General features: G+C 39.4%; 1 protein-coding gene across 1 annotated transcript in view; it reads left to right on the top strand.

Annotated features, from left to right (window-relative positions):
- LOC147371436 (uncharacterized) overlaps positions 1 to 13229 on the top strand; it is a 144147-nt gene that overhangs the window by 104214 nt on the left and 26704 nt on the right. The window lies entirely within an intron of this gene.

Genomic DNA, 13229 nt, shown 5'->3' with positions numbered 1-13229 from the left:
GTAAATATAATTTTTTATTTCCTTTGTTCACCAGGTCAATCTATTGTACTTTATTTTTGTTGGACAGTTTTGACTTTGCTCAGGGATGTATATGTTATGTGTATATTCCATTACTTTAATTATTATTTGCCTGGTTTTGTAACTGCCATTTGTCTGGGGTTCACCTTTGGTTTCTCATTTTTGGGTATTTGTTTTAATCTCACTTAATGCCATAACAAACCACTTGTGGAATCTTCGTTCCTGCCCAGGGATCAAGCCCTGACCTTTGTAGTGGAAGCACTGATTCCAAGACCCTAGACTACCAGAGAACTAACCCTAGGGAGTATCATATAGTAAGAACTCACACAAAGGAAACCACTTGAATACAAGACCCGGCATCACCCAACCACCAGTAGCACCCTGTGCAGGATGCCTCATCTAAACAACAAACAAAACAAAAATACAAACCCAGTCAACAGCAGACAGGAATACCACCTCACTCAGCCTTGCCCATCAGAGGAAAAACAAACAAATAGACAAAACAAAACAAAACAACAACAACAAAACTCAGCACAAATTTCACCCTATACAAAGTGTACACAAACCACTGGACCAACATTAGGAGGGCAGAAACCAAAAGGAAGAAAGAATTCAACCTTGAAGCCTGGGAAAAGGAGACCTCAAACACAATAAGTTAAAGAAAAAAATAATGAAAAGGCAGAGAAATACTACACAAATGAAGGAACAAACTAGAAACACAGAAATCCAAATAAATGAAGAGGAAATAGGCAAACTCCCTGAAAAAGAATTCAGAATAATGATAGCAAAGATGATAAAAAAACCTTGAAAACAAAATGGAGAAAATGTAAGAATCAATTAACAAAGACCTAGAAGAATTAAAGACTAAACATACAGAGACAAACAACACAGTTACTGAAATTAAAATACTCTAGAAGGAATCAATAGCAGAATATCTGAAGCAGAAGAACAAATCAGTGAGCTGGAAGATAAAATGGTGGAAATAACTTCTGAAGGGCAGAATAAAGTTAAAAGAATGAAAAGACCTGAGGACAATCTCAGAGACCTCTGGGACAATATCAAACGCACCAACATTCAAATTATAAGGGTTCCAGAAGAAGAAGAGAAAAAAGAAAGGGTATGAGAAAATTTTTGAAGAGATTATAGTTGGAAATTTCCCCAATGGAAAAGGAAATAGTCAATCAAGTCCCAAGAGGCACAAAGAGTCCCATACAGGATAAACCCAAGGAGAAACACGCCAATACACATACTGATCAAACTAACAAAGACTAAACACAGATCAGATCAGATCAGTCGCTCAGTTGTGTCCGACTCTTTGCGACCCCATGAATCGTAGCATGCCAGGCCTCCCTGTCCATCACCAAAGAATATTAAAAGCAACAAGGGAGAAGCAACAAGTAACATACAAGGGAAACCCCATATGTTTAACAGCTGATCTTTCAGCAGAAACTCTGCAGGTCAGAAGGAAATGGCAGGATATATTTAAAGTACTGAAAGGGGAAAATCTACAACCAAGATTACTGTACCCAGCAAAGATCTCATTCAAAACTGATGGAGAAATAAAAAGCTTTTCAGACAAGCAAAAGTTAAGAGAATTCAGTACCACCAAACCAGCTTTACAACAAATGTTAAAGGGACTTATATAGTCAAGAAATATAAAAGAAGAAAAAAGATCTACAAAATCAACCCCAAACAATTAAGAAAATGGCAATAGGAACATATATATCAATAATTACTTTAAATGTTAATGGACTAAATGCTCCAACTAAAAGACACAAGCTGGTTGAATGGATACAAAAACAAGACCCACATATATGCTGTCTACAAGAAACCCACTTCGGGGAGGGAGGTGGGAGGGGGGTTCAGGATGGGGAACACATGTACACCCATGGTGGATTCATGTCAATGTATGGCAAAACCATACATTTGTTTTTTATGTAAAGTAATTACATAATTACTTTATGTATTTAGCCTCCAATTAAAATAAATAAATTTATATTAAAAAAAAAAAGAAACCCACTTCAGACCTAAAGACACATACAGACTAAAAGTGAGAGGATGGAAAAATATATTCCATGCTAATGGGAAGCAAAAGAAAGCTGGAGTAGCAATCCTCATATCAGACAAAATAGATCTTAAAATAAAGAAGATTATAAGAGATAAGGAAGGACGCTACATAATGCTCAAGGGATCAATCCAAGAGGAAGACATAACAATTGTAAATATCTATGCACCCAACAAGGGAGCACCTCAATACATAAGACAAACACTAACAGACATAAAAGGGGAAATTGACAGTAACACAATAACAGTATGAGACTTTAACACCCCACTCACACCAATGGACAGGTTATCAAAACAGAAAATTAATAAGGAAACACAAGTCTTAAATGATACATTAGATGAGATGGATCTCACTGATATCTTCTGGACATTCCATCCAAATGCAGAGGAATACACCTTCTTCTCAAGTGCACATGGAACATTCTCCAGGATAGACCAAATCTTGGGTCACAAATCAAACCTCAGTAAATTTAAGAAAATTGAAATCATATCAAGCATCTTCTCTGACCACAAGGATAGAGACTAGATAGCAATTACAAGAAAAAAAAAAAAACTGTAAGAAACACAAACACACGGAGATTAAACAACATATTTCTAAATAATGAACAGGTTACTGAAGAAACCAAAAGGAAAATTAAAAATTCCTGGAAACAAATGACAATGAAAACACAACAACTCAAAACCTATGGGATGTAGCAAAAGCAGTTCTAAGAGGGAAGTTTATAGTAATACAATCCTACCTCAAGAAACAAGAAAAACATCCAATAGACAACCTAACTTTACACCTGAAACAACTGGGAAAAGAAGAACAAAAAGCCCCCAAAATTAGTAGAAGGAAATAAATCATAAAGATCTGAGCAGAAATAAATGAAAAAGAAATAAAAGAAACAATAGTAAAGATTAATAAAACTTAAGCTGGTTCTTTGAGACGATAAACAAAATTGACAAATCTTTACCCAGACTCATCAAGGAAAAAGAGAGCAGAATCCAATCAACAAAATTAAAACTGAAAACGGAGAGTTTACAACAGACAATGCAGAAATACAAAGGATTATAAGAGACTATTATGAGTAATAAATATGGCAATAAAACGGATAACCTGGAAGAAATGGTCAGATTCTTAAAAAAATTCAATCTTCCAAGACTGAACCAGGAAGAAATAGAAATTATGAACAACCCAATTACAAGCACAGAAATCGAAACTGTGATTAAAAATCTCCCAAAACACAAAAGTCCAGGACCAGATGGCTTCACAGGAGAAGTCTATCAGATATTTAGAGAAGAGCTAATGCCTATCCTTGTAAAACTTTTTTTTAAAAATTGCAGAGGAAGGAACACTTCCAAACTCATTCTACGAGGCCATCATTACTCTGATATCAAAACCAAAGACAAACCAAAAAAGGAAAACTACAGGCCAATATCATTGATCACCATAGATGCAAAAATCCTCAACCAAAGTTTAGCAAACAGATTTCAGCAACACATGATAAAGCTCATACACCATGATCAAGTTGGATGTATTCCAGGAATGTAAGAATTCTTCAACATACACAAATCAATCAATGTGATACATCATATTAACAAATTGAAAGAAAAAACCACATGATAATCTCAATAGATGCAGAAAAAGCCTTTGACAAAATTCAGCACCCATTTATGATTAAAACTCTTCAAAAAAATGGGCACAGAGGGATACTACCTCAACATAGTAAAGGCCATATATGATAAGCCTATAGAAAACATAATTGTCAATGGTGAAAAACTGAAAGCATTTCCCCTAAGATCAGGAACAAGGGTGTCCACTCTCACCACTATTATTCAACATAGTTCTGGAAGTCCTAGCTATGGCAATCAGAGAAGAAAAAGAAATAAAAAGAATATAGATCGGAAAAGAAGAAGTAAAGCTCTCACTGTTTGCAGATGACATAACTGTACATAGAAAATCCTAAAGATAGTATCAGAAAATTAGTAGAGCTAATCAGTGAATTTAGCAAAGTTGCAGATACAAAATCAATACATAGAAATCACTTGCATTTCTATATAATAACAATGAAAAATCAGAAAGAGAAATTAAGGAATCAATCCCATTCACATTTCAACAAAAAGAATTAAATATCTAGGAATAAACTTACCTAAGGAGACAAAAGAACTGTATACAGAAAATTATAAGACACTAATGAAAGATATCAAAGATGACATAAACAGATGGAGAGATATTCCATGTTCCTGGGTAGGAAGAATCAATATTGTGAAAATGACCATACCACCAAATGCAATCTACAGATTCAATGCGATCCCTATCAAATTACCAATGGCATTTTTCACAGAACTAGCACAAAAAATTTCACAACTCATATGGAAACACAGAAGACCCCACATAGGCAAAGCAGTCTTAAGAAAGAAGAATGGAGCTGGAGGAATCAAATTTCCTGACTTCAGATTATACTACAAAGCTACAGTCATCAAGACAGTATGGTACTAGCACAAAAACAGAAACATAGACCAATGGAACAAGATAGAAAGCCCAGAAATAAACCCATGCACCAATGGGTACCTTACTTTTGACAAAGGAGGCAAGAATATACAATGGGGCAAAGACAGCCTCTTCAATAAATGGTGCTGGGAAAACTGGACAGCTACATGTAAAAGAATGAAATTAGACCACTGCCTAACACCATACACAAAGATAAACTAAAAAAAGATTAAAGACCTAAATGTAAGACCAGAAACTATAAAACTCTTAGAGGCAAACACAGGCAGAACATTTGATGATGTAAATTAAAGCAAGATCCTCTATGACCCACCTCCTAGACTAATGGAAATAAAAACAAAAGTAAACAAGTGGGACCTGATTAAACTTATAAGCTTTTGCACAGCAAAGTACACTATAAACAAGGTGAAAATACAACCCTCAGAATGGGAGAAAATAATAGCAAATGAAAAAACTGACAAAAGGATTAATTTCCAAAATATACAAGCAACTCATACAAATCAATACCAGAAAAACAAACAACTCAATAAAAAAAGTGGGGAAAAGACCTAAACAGACATTTCTCCAAAGACATACAGATGGTAACAAACACATGAAAAGATGCTCAACATCGCTCATTATTACAGAAATGCAAATAAAAACTGCAATGAGATATCACCTCACACCGGTCAGAATGGCCATCATCAAAAAGTCTACAGACAATAAATTCTGGAGAGGGTGTGGAGAAAAGGGAATGCTCTTGTACTGTTGGTGGGAATGTAAATTGATACAACCACTATGGAAGACAGTATGGAGGTTCCTTAAAAAACTAGGAATAAAACCACCATGTGACCTAGCAATCCCACTCCTAGGCATATACCCTGAGGAAACCAAAATTGAAAAAGACATATGTATCCCATTGTATATTGCAGCACGATTTACACTAGCTAGACTATGAAAGCAACCTAGATGTCCATCGACAGATGAATGGATAAAGAAGTTGTGGTACATATACACAATGGAATATTACTCAGCCATAAAAAAAGAACACATTTGGGTTAGTTCTAATGAGGTGGATGAACCTAAAAGCTATTATACAGAGTGAAGTAAGTCAGAAAGAGAAAGGTAAATATCATATTCTAACACATATATACAAAATCTAGAAAAATGGTACTGAAGAATTTATTTACAGAGCAGCAATGGAGAAACATCCATAGAGAATAGACTTATGGACATGGGGAGAGGGGAGGAGAAGGTGAGATGTATGGAAAGAGTAACATGGAAACTTACATTACCATATGTAAAATAGATAGTGAATGGGAATTTGATGTATGGCTCAGGAAACTCAAACAGGGGCTCTGTGTCAACTTGGAGGGTGGGATGCAGGGGGAGGTGGGAGGGAGGTTCAGGAGGGAAGGGATGTGTGTGTCCTGTGGTCATGTATGGATGTGAGAGTTGGACTGTGAAGAAGGCTGAGCGCCGAAGAATTGATGCTTTTGAACTGTGGTGTTGGAGAAGACTCTTGAGAGTCCCTTGGACTGCAAGGAGATCCAACCAGTCCATTCTGAAGGAGATCAGCCCTGGGGTTTCTTTGGAAGGAATGATGCTAAAGCTGAAACTCCAGTACTTTGGCCACCACATGCGAAGAGTTGACTCATTGGAAAAGACTCTGATGCTGGGAGGGATTGGGGGCAAGAAGAGAAGGGGACGACAGAGGATGAGATTGCTGGATGGCATCACTGACTCGATGGATGTGAGTCTGAGTGAACTCCGGGAGTTGGTGATGGACAGGGAGGCCTGGCGTGCTGCAATTCATGGGGTTGCAAAGAGTCGGACACGACTGAGCGACTGATCTGATCTGATGGCTGATTTATGTTGAGGTTTGACAGAAAACAACAGAATTCTGTAAAGCCATTATCTTTCAATAAAAAAATATTTTTTAATGTCAAATACAATTTACTTACTACTTCTTGCCAATTTATAATCTTTAAGAAAGTTAATTCTGATTTAGTTATATATTATTGTAAATCTATATTACCTAGTAATACTTTAATGGGCCTATTCTTCTAGTAACTAGATTCAGTTCAGTTCAGTTCAGTCGCTCAGTCGTGTCCAACTCTTTGTGACCCCATGAATCGCAGCACACCAGGCCTCCCTGTCCATCACCAACTCCCGGAGCTTATCCAAACTCATGTCCATTGAGTCGGTGATGCCATCCAGCCATCTCATCCTCTGTCATCCCCTTCTCCTCCTGCCCCCAATCCATCCCAGCATCAGGGTCTTTTCCAATGAGTCAACTCTTCGCATGAGGTGGCCAAAGTACTGGAGTTTCAGCTTCAGCATCAGTCCTTCCAGTGAGCACCCAGGACTGATCATAGATTAAAAATGTCTGAAGTAGAGCACGTATAGATATACTAATACTATATGGGCAGGCTTCCCAGGTGACTCAGTGGTAAAGAACTTTCCTGCCAATGCATGAGTGGTTAAAGAGGAAGACTAAATTAAAAAAAAAAAAAAAAAAAAAGAGTTGGTTAGTAAATGTTTGTTCTCCATTCTCACTCCCCAAAATGGGAAGGTTCATGATCCAAAAATATTGAGACTCTTCATTATATAGTAAACAATAGAGTAATGTTAATGTAGGATTCTGTTCCAAATTCTTTTTTGTCAGGTTGAATGACTAAAATAGAAATTATACCACAAAACGTTTTTCAGATTTTTAAAACTTTGCATTATTCAATACTATTTGGTCCCGTTTGTTTGTACTAAGTCAACACATTTATGTTTTATCACACAATCACAGAAAACTAACCAAACTGATCACATGGACCACAGGCTTGTCTAATTCAATGAAACTATGAGCCATACCAGGTAGGGCCACCCAAGACAGACAGGTCACAGAGGAGAGTTCTGAAAAAATGTGGTCCACTGGAGAAGGGAATGGTAATCCACTTCAGTATTCTTGCCTTGAGAACCCCATGAACAGTATGAAAAGGCAAAATGGTATGACACTGGAAGATGAACTCCCCAGGTCAGTAGGTGCTCAATATGCTACTGGAGAAGAGTGGAGAAATAACTCCAGAAAGAATGAAGAGACAGAACCAAAGCAAAAAGAACACCCAGTTGTGGAGGTGACTGGTAATGGAAGTAAAATCCGATGCTGTAAAGAGCAATATTGCATGGGAACCTGGAATGTCAGGTCCGTGAATCAAGGCAAATTGGAAGTGGTCAAACAGGAGATGGCAAGAGTGAACATCGACATTTTAAGAATCAGTGAACTAAAATGGACTGGAATGGATGAATTCAACCCAGATGACCATTTTATCTACTCCTGTGGGCAAGAATCCCTTAGAAGAAATGAAGTAGCCATCATAGTCAACAAAAGAATCCGAAATGCAGTATTTGGATGCAATCTCAAAAATGACAGAATGATCTCTGTTCATTTCTAAGGCAAACCATTCAATACCACAATAATCCAAGTCTGTGCCCCAACTAGTAATGCTGAATTAGCTGAAGTTGAATGGTTCTATGAAGACCTACAAGACCTTCTAGAACTAACACCCAAAAAAGATGTCCTTTTCATCACAGGGGACTGGAATGCAAAAGTCGGAAGTCGAGAAATACCTGGAGTAACAGGCAAATTTGGCCTTGGAGTACAAAATGAAGCAGTTCAAAGACTAACAGAGATCTGCCAAGAGAACGCACTGGTCATAGCAAACACCCTCTTACAACAACACAAGACTCTACACATGGACATCACCAGATGGTCAATACTAAAATCAGATTGATTATATTCTTTGCAGCTATGGAGAATCTCTGTAAAATCAGCAAAAACAAGACCAGGAACTGACTGTAGCTCGGATTGTGAACTCCTTATTGCCAAATTCAGGCTTAAACTAAAGAAATTAGGGAAAACCACTAGACCGTTCAGGTATGACCTAAATCAAATCCCTTATACAGTGAAAGTGAAAGTGAAGTCACTCAGTCGTGTCCGATGCTTTGTGACCCATGGACTGTAGCCTACCAGGCTCCTCCATCCACAGGATTTTCCTGGGAACAGTACTGGAGTGGGTTGCCATTTCCTTCTCCAGGGGATCTTCCCAACCCAGGGATTGAACCTAGGTCTCCCACAAAGTAGGCAGATGCTTTGTCATCTAAGCTGCCAGGGACTGTGGAAGTGACAAATAGATTCAAGGTATTAGATCTGATAGACATAGTGCCTAAAGAACTACGGACGGAGGTTCGTGACATTGTACAGGAGTCAGGAATCAAGACCATCCCCAAGAAAAAGAAATGCAAAAAGGCAAAACGGTTGTCTGAAAAGACCTCACAAATAGCTGTGAAAAGTAGAGAAGCGAAAGGGAAAAGAGAAAAGGACAGATATTCCCATTTGAATGCAGAGTTCCAAAGAACAGCAAGGAGAGATAAGAAAGCCCTCCTCAATGATCAGTGCCAAGAAATAGAGGAAAACAATAGAATGGGAAATACTGGAGATCTCTTCAAGATCCTAATAGATGTTTTTCTGAAACTCTTTTGCTTTTTCGATGATCCAACAGATGTTGGCAATTTGATCTCTGGTTCCTCTGCCTTTTCCAAATCCAGCTTGAACATTTGGAAGTTCATGGTTCACATAGTGTTGAAGCCTGGGTTGGAGAATTTTGAGCATTACTTTACTAGCGTGTGAGATGAGCGCAATTGTGCAATAGTTTGAGCATTCTTTGGCATTGCCTTTCTTAGGGATTGGAATGAATGCTGACCTTTTCCAGTCCTGTGGCCACTGCTGAGTTTTCCAAATTTGCTGGCATACTGAGTGCAGCACTTTCACAGCATCATCTTTTAGGATTTGAAATAGCTCAACTGGAATTCCATCACCTCCACTAGCTTGGTTTGTGCCCACTTGACTTCACATTCCAGGATGCCTGGCTCTAAGTGAGTGATCACACCATCGTGATTATCTGGGTCATAAAGATATTTTTTGTACAGTTCTGTGTATTCTTGCCACCTCTTCTTAATATCTTCTGGTTCTGTTAGGTGCATACAATTTCTGTCCTTTATTGAGCCCATCTTTGCATGAAATGTTCCCTTGGTATCTCTAATTTTCTTGAAGAGATCTCTAGTCTTTCCCATTCTAATGTTTTCCTCTATTTCTTGGCACAGATCACTGAGGAAGGCTTTCTTATCTCTCCTTGCTGTTCTTTGGAACTCTGCATTCAAATGGGAGTATCTGTCCTTTTCTCCTTTGCTTTTGGCTTCTGTTCTTTTCACAGTTATTTGGAAGGCCTCCTCAGACAGCCATTTTGCTTTTTTGCATTTCTTTTTCTTGGGGATGGTCTTGCTCCCTGTCTCCTGTACAATGTCACAAACCTCCATCCATAGTTCATCAGGCACTCTGTCTATGAGATCTAGTCCCTTAAATCTATTTCTCACTTCCACTGTATATTTGTAAGGGATTTGATTTAGGTCATGTTTGAATGGTCTAGTGGTTTTCCCTACTTTCTTCAACTTAAGTCTGAATTTGGCAATAAGGAGTTCACGATCTGAGCCACAGTCAATTCCTGGTCTTGTTTTTGCTGACTGTATAGAGCTTCTCCATCTGTGGCTGCAAAAAATATAATCAGTCTAATTTCGGTATTGACCATCTGGTGATGTCCATGTGTAGAGTCTTCTCTTGTGTTGTTGTTAACAGGGTGTTTGTAAGACCAGTGCATTTTCTTGGCAGAACTCTATTAGCCTTTGCCCTGCTTCATCCTGTACTCCAAGGCCAGTTTTGCCTGTTACTCCAGGGGTTTCTTGACTTCCTACTTTGGCATTCCAGTCCCCTGTGATGAAAAGGACATCTTTTTTGGGTGTTAGTTCTAGAAGGTCTAGTAGGTCTTCATAGAGCCGTTCAATTTCAGTTTCTTCAGCATTCCTGGTTGGGGCATAGACTTGGATTATTGTGATATTGAATGGTTTGCCTTGGAAACGAACAGAGATCATTCTGTCATTTTTGAGATTGCATCCAAGTGCTGCATTTCGGACTCTTTTGTTGACCATGATGGCTACTCCATTTCTTCTGAGGGATTCCTGCCCATAGTAGTAGATAAAATGGTCATCTGGGTTAAATTCACCCATTCCAGCCCATTTTAGTTCACTGATTCCTAAGATGTCGATGTTCACTCTTGCCATCTCCTGTTTGACCACTTCCAATTTGCCTTGATTCATGGACCTAACATTCCAGGTTCCTGTGCAATATTGCTCTTTACAGCATCGAGCTTGCTTCCATCACTAGTCACATCCACAACTGGGTGTTGTTTTTGCTTTGAATGTGTCTCTTCATTCTTTCTGGAGTTATTTCTCCACTGATCTCCGGTAGCATGTTGGGCACCTACCAACCTGGGGAGTTCATCTTTTATTGTCCTATCTTTTTGCCTTTTCATACTGTTCATGGGGTTATCAAGGCAAGAATATTGAAGTTGCTTGCCATTCCCTTCTTCAGTGGACCACATTTTGTCAGATATCTCCACCATGACTGGCCCATCTTGGGTGGCCTTACATGGCATGGCTCATAGTTTCATTGAGTTAGACAAGGCTGTGGTCCATGTGATTAGATTGTTTAGTTTTCTGTGATTGTGGTTTTCAGTCTGTCTGCCCTCTGATGGAGAAGGATAAGAGGCTTATGGAAGCTTCCTGATGGGAGAGACTGACTGAGGGGGAAACTGGGTCTTGTTCTGATAGGCGGGGCCATGCTCAGTAAATCGTTAATACAGTTTTCTGTTGATGGGTGGAACTGTGTTCCTTCTCTGCTATTTACCTGGGGCCAGACTATGGTGGAGGTAATGAAGATAATGGTGACATCCCTCAAAAGATCCCATGCATGTACTGCTACACTCAGTGCCCCCAACCCTGCATCAGGCCACCAGTGACCCATGCCTCTGCTGGAGACTCCAGGACACCCACAGGCAAGTCCAGGGCAGTCTCATGTGGGGTCATTGCTCCTTTCTTCTGGATCCTGGTGCACAAGGTTCTGTTGTGCCCTTCGAGAGTCTATTTCCCAGTCCTGTGTAAGTTCTTGCGTCTCTATGGTGGGGTTAATGGCCACCTCCTCCAAGAGGGCTTATGCCATACCCAAGACTGCCACACCCAGAGCCTCTGTCCCTGTGGCATACCACCGCCAACCGGTACCTTCATAGGGGATGCTCAAACACAGTTCTCTCTCAGTCTCTGTGGGGTCCCTGCATCCGTGCACACAAGGTTTGTTTGAGCCCTCTGAGCATCTCTGGTGGGAATGGGGTTTGATTCTAAACATTCGCCCCTCCTACCGTCTTGCTGGGGCTTCTCCTTTGCCCTTAGTTGTGGTATATCTCCTCACAGCCGCTCCTGTGCATACCATCTAACTGGGGTTTCTCTGACCTTGGACATGGGGTATCTCCACACAGCCAGTCCAGCAAAGTGCAGCCACTGCTTCTGACCTTGGACATGGGTTATCTCCTCTCCACTGCTCGCTGCTCCAGTGCTGCTCAGGTGGCGCTAATATTAGGGTCTTACAAATATTTCCCCGTATCACTAAGTATTGTTTCTACATTCTTTTACAACAACATCATTTATGTTAGTTGAATAATATTCCAATATACGACTGTACCATGACTTATTACTTAATATATCTTTTACTGATGGCTTTTCATTTTCACGCATTGGAGAAGGAAATGGCAACCCACTCCAGTGTTCTTGCCTGGAGAATCCCAGGGACGGGGAAGCCAGGTGGGCTGCCATCTATGGGGTCGCACAGAGTCAGACACGACTGAAGCGACTTAGCAGCAGCAGCATTAAATTATTTAAAGAAGTACATTAGAAAAATTAAAGCTGTCTGATAATGTTGGAATGCACAGCCTTGCAAAGCAGTGAGCTTTCCTTTTGAGAGGCTAGAATGTAATTTTTAGGGGTTATCTCAGAAGCAATTCCTACTCTAAGAAGGTACCTTCTTTCTTTTCTTTGACCGCATTTCTTGTGGCAGTTATTTTTCTTCCTAGTATTTGCCTTCTTTCCCTGTGCTTCAGTCTCGTCTCAACCTTATCATCCTGACCATCTCCTTCTCCCTCCTTAGTGCCAGATTCAGAAAGCACTGCTTTTGCATTCCTGTCTCTACTAAAGAGCTTTTCAGTCAAATGCTCTACCTCTGAGCCATATCCCCACTACCATAGGGCTTCTCTCTTTCCTGGCCAATCTAATCAGACATTCTCTAGGCCCAATAACCTCTTTTTTTTTTTTTTTTGCCACACCACGCAGCTTGTGGGATCTTAGTTCCCTGACCAGAGACAGAACCAATCAGTAAAAGCACTGTGACCTAACCATTGGACCACCAGGGAATTTCCAACTTCTTCCATTGAATAGTTGAGTAGCCTGGCGTCACATCATAAGAATATCCTAGGCCTTCATTGTTCTTAAAAATGGAATACTTTTCAGGATGGGTACAGGAAAGAGCTGGCAAAAGAAGTTTAAATGTGTTCAAAACAAAAAACAAATTTTAAAGCAGATGCTCTTTATGTACAATGATGTTAGTATGTGTAAATAAAAGTGAAAATAATTCTCTTGTGTCATTAGTTATAAAGTTGATCAACACTGTATTAGCCTCTTGAGATCCTTAATTCTGACTTTAATCACTTTAGGGCAGGGATTCTACTCTTCTTATTTTTGATACATT

Source organism: Bos grunniens, chromosome 5 (genome assembly GCF_055505025.1).
Source record: "Bos grunniens cultivar Pamir isolate PY7600 chromosome 5, Bosgru_T2T1.0, whole genome shotgun sequence".
In the NCBI taxonomy this organism is placed as follows: Eukaryota; Metazoa; Chordata; class Mammalia; order Artiodactyla; family Bovidae; genus Bos; species Bos grunniens.
Note: the sequence above shows the minus strand (reverse complement) of the source record. Positions and strands in the feature narration are given on the sequence as shown.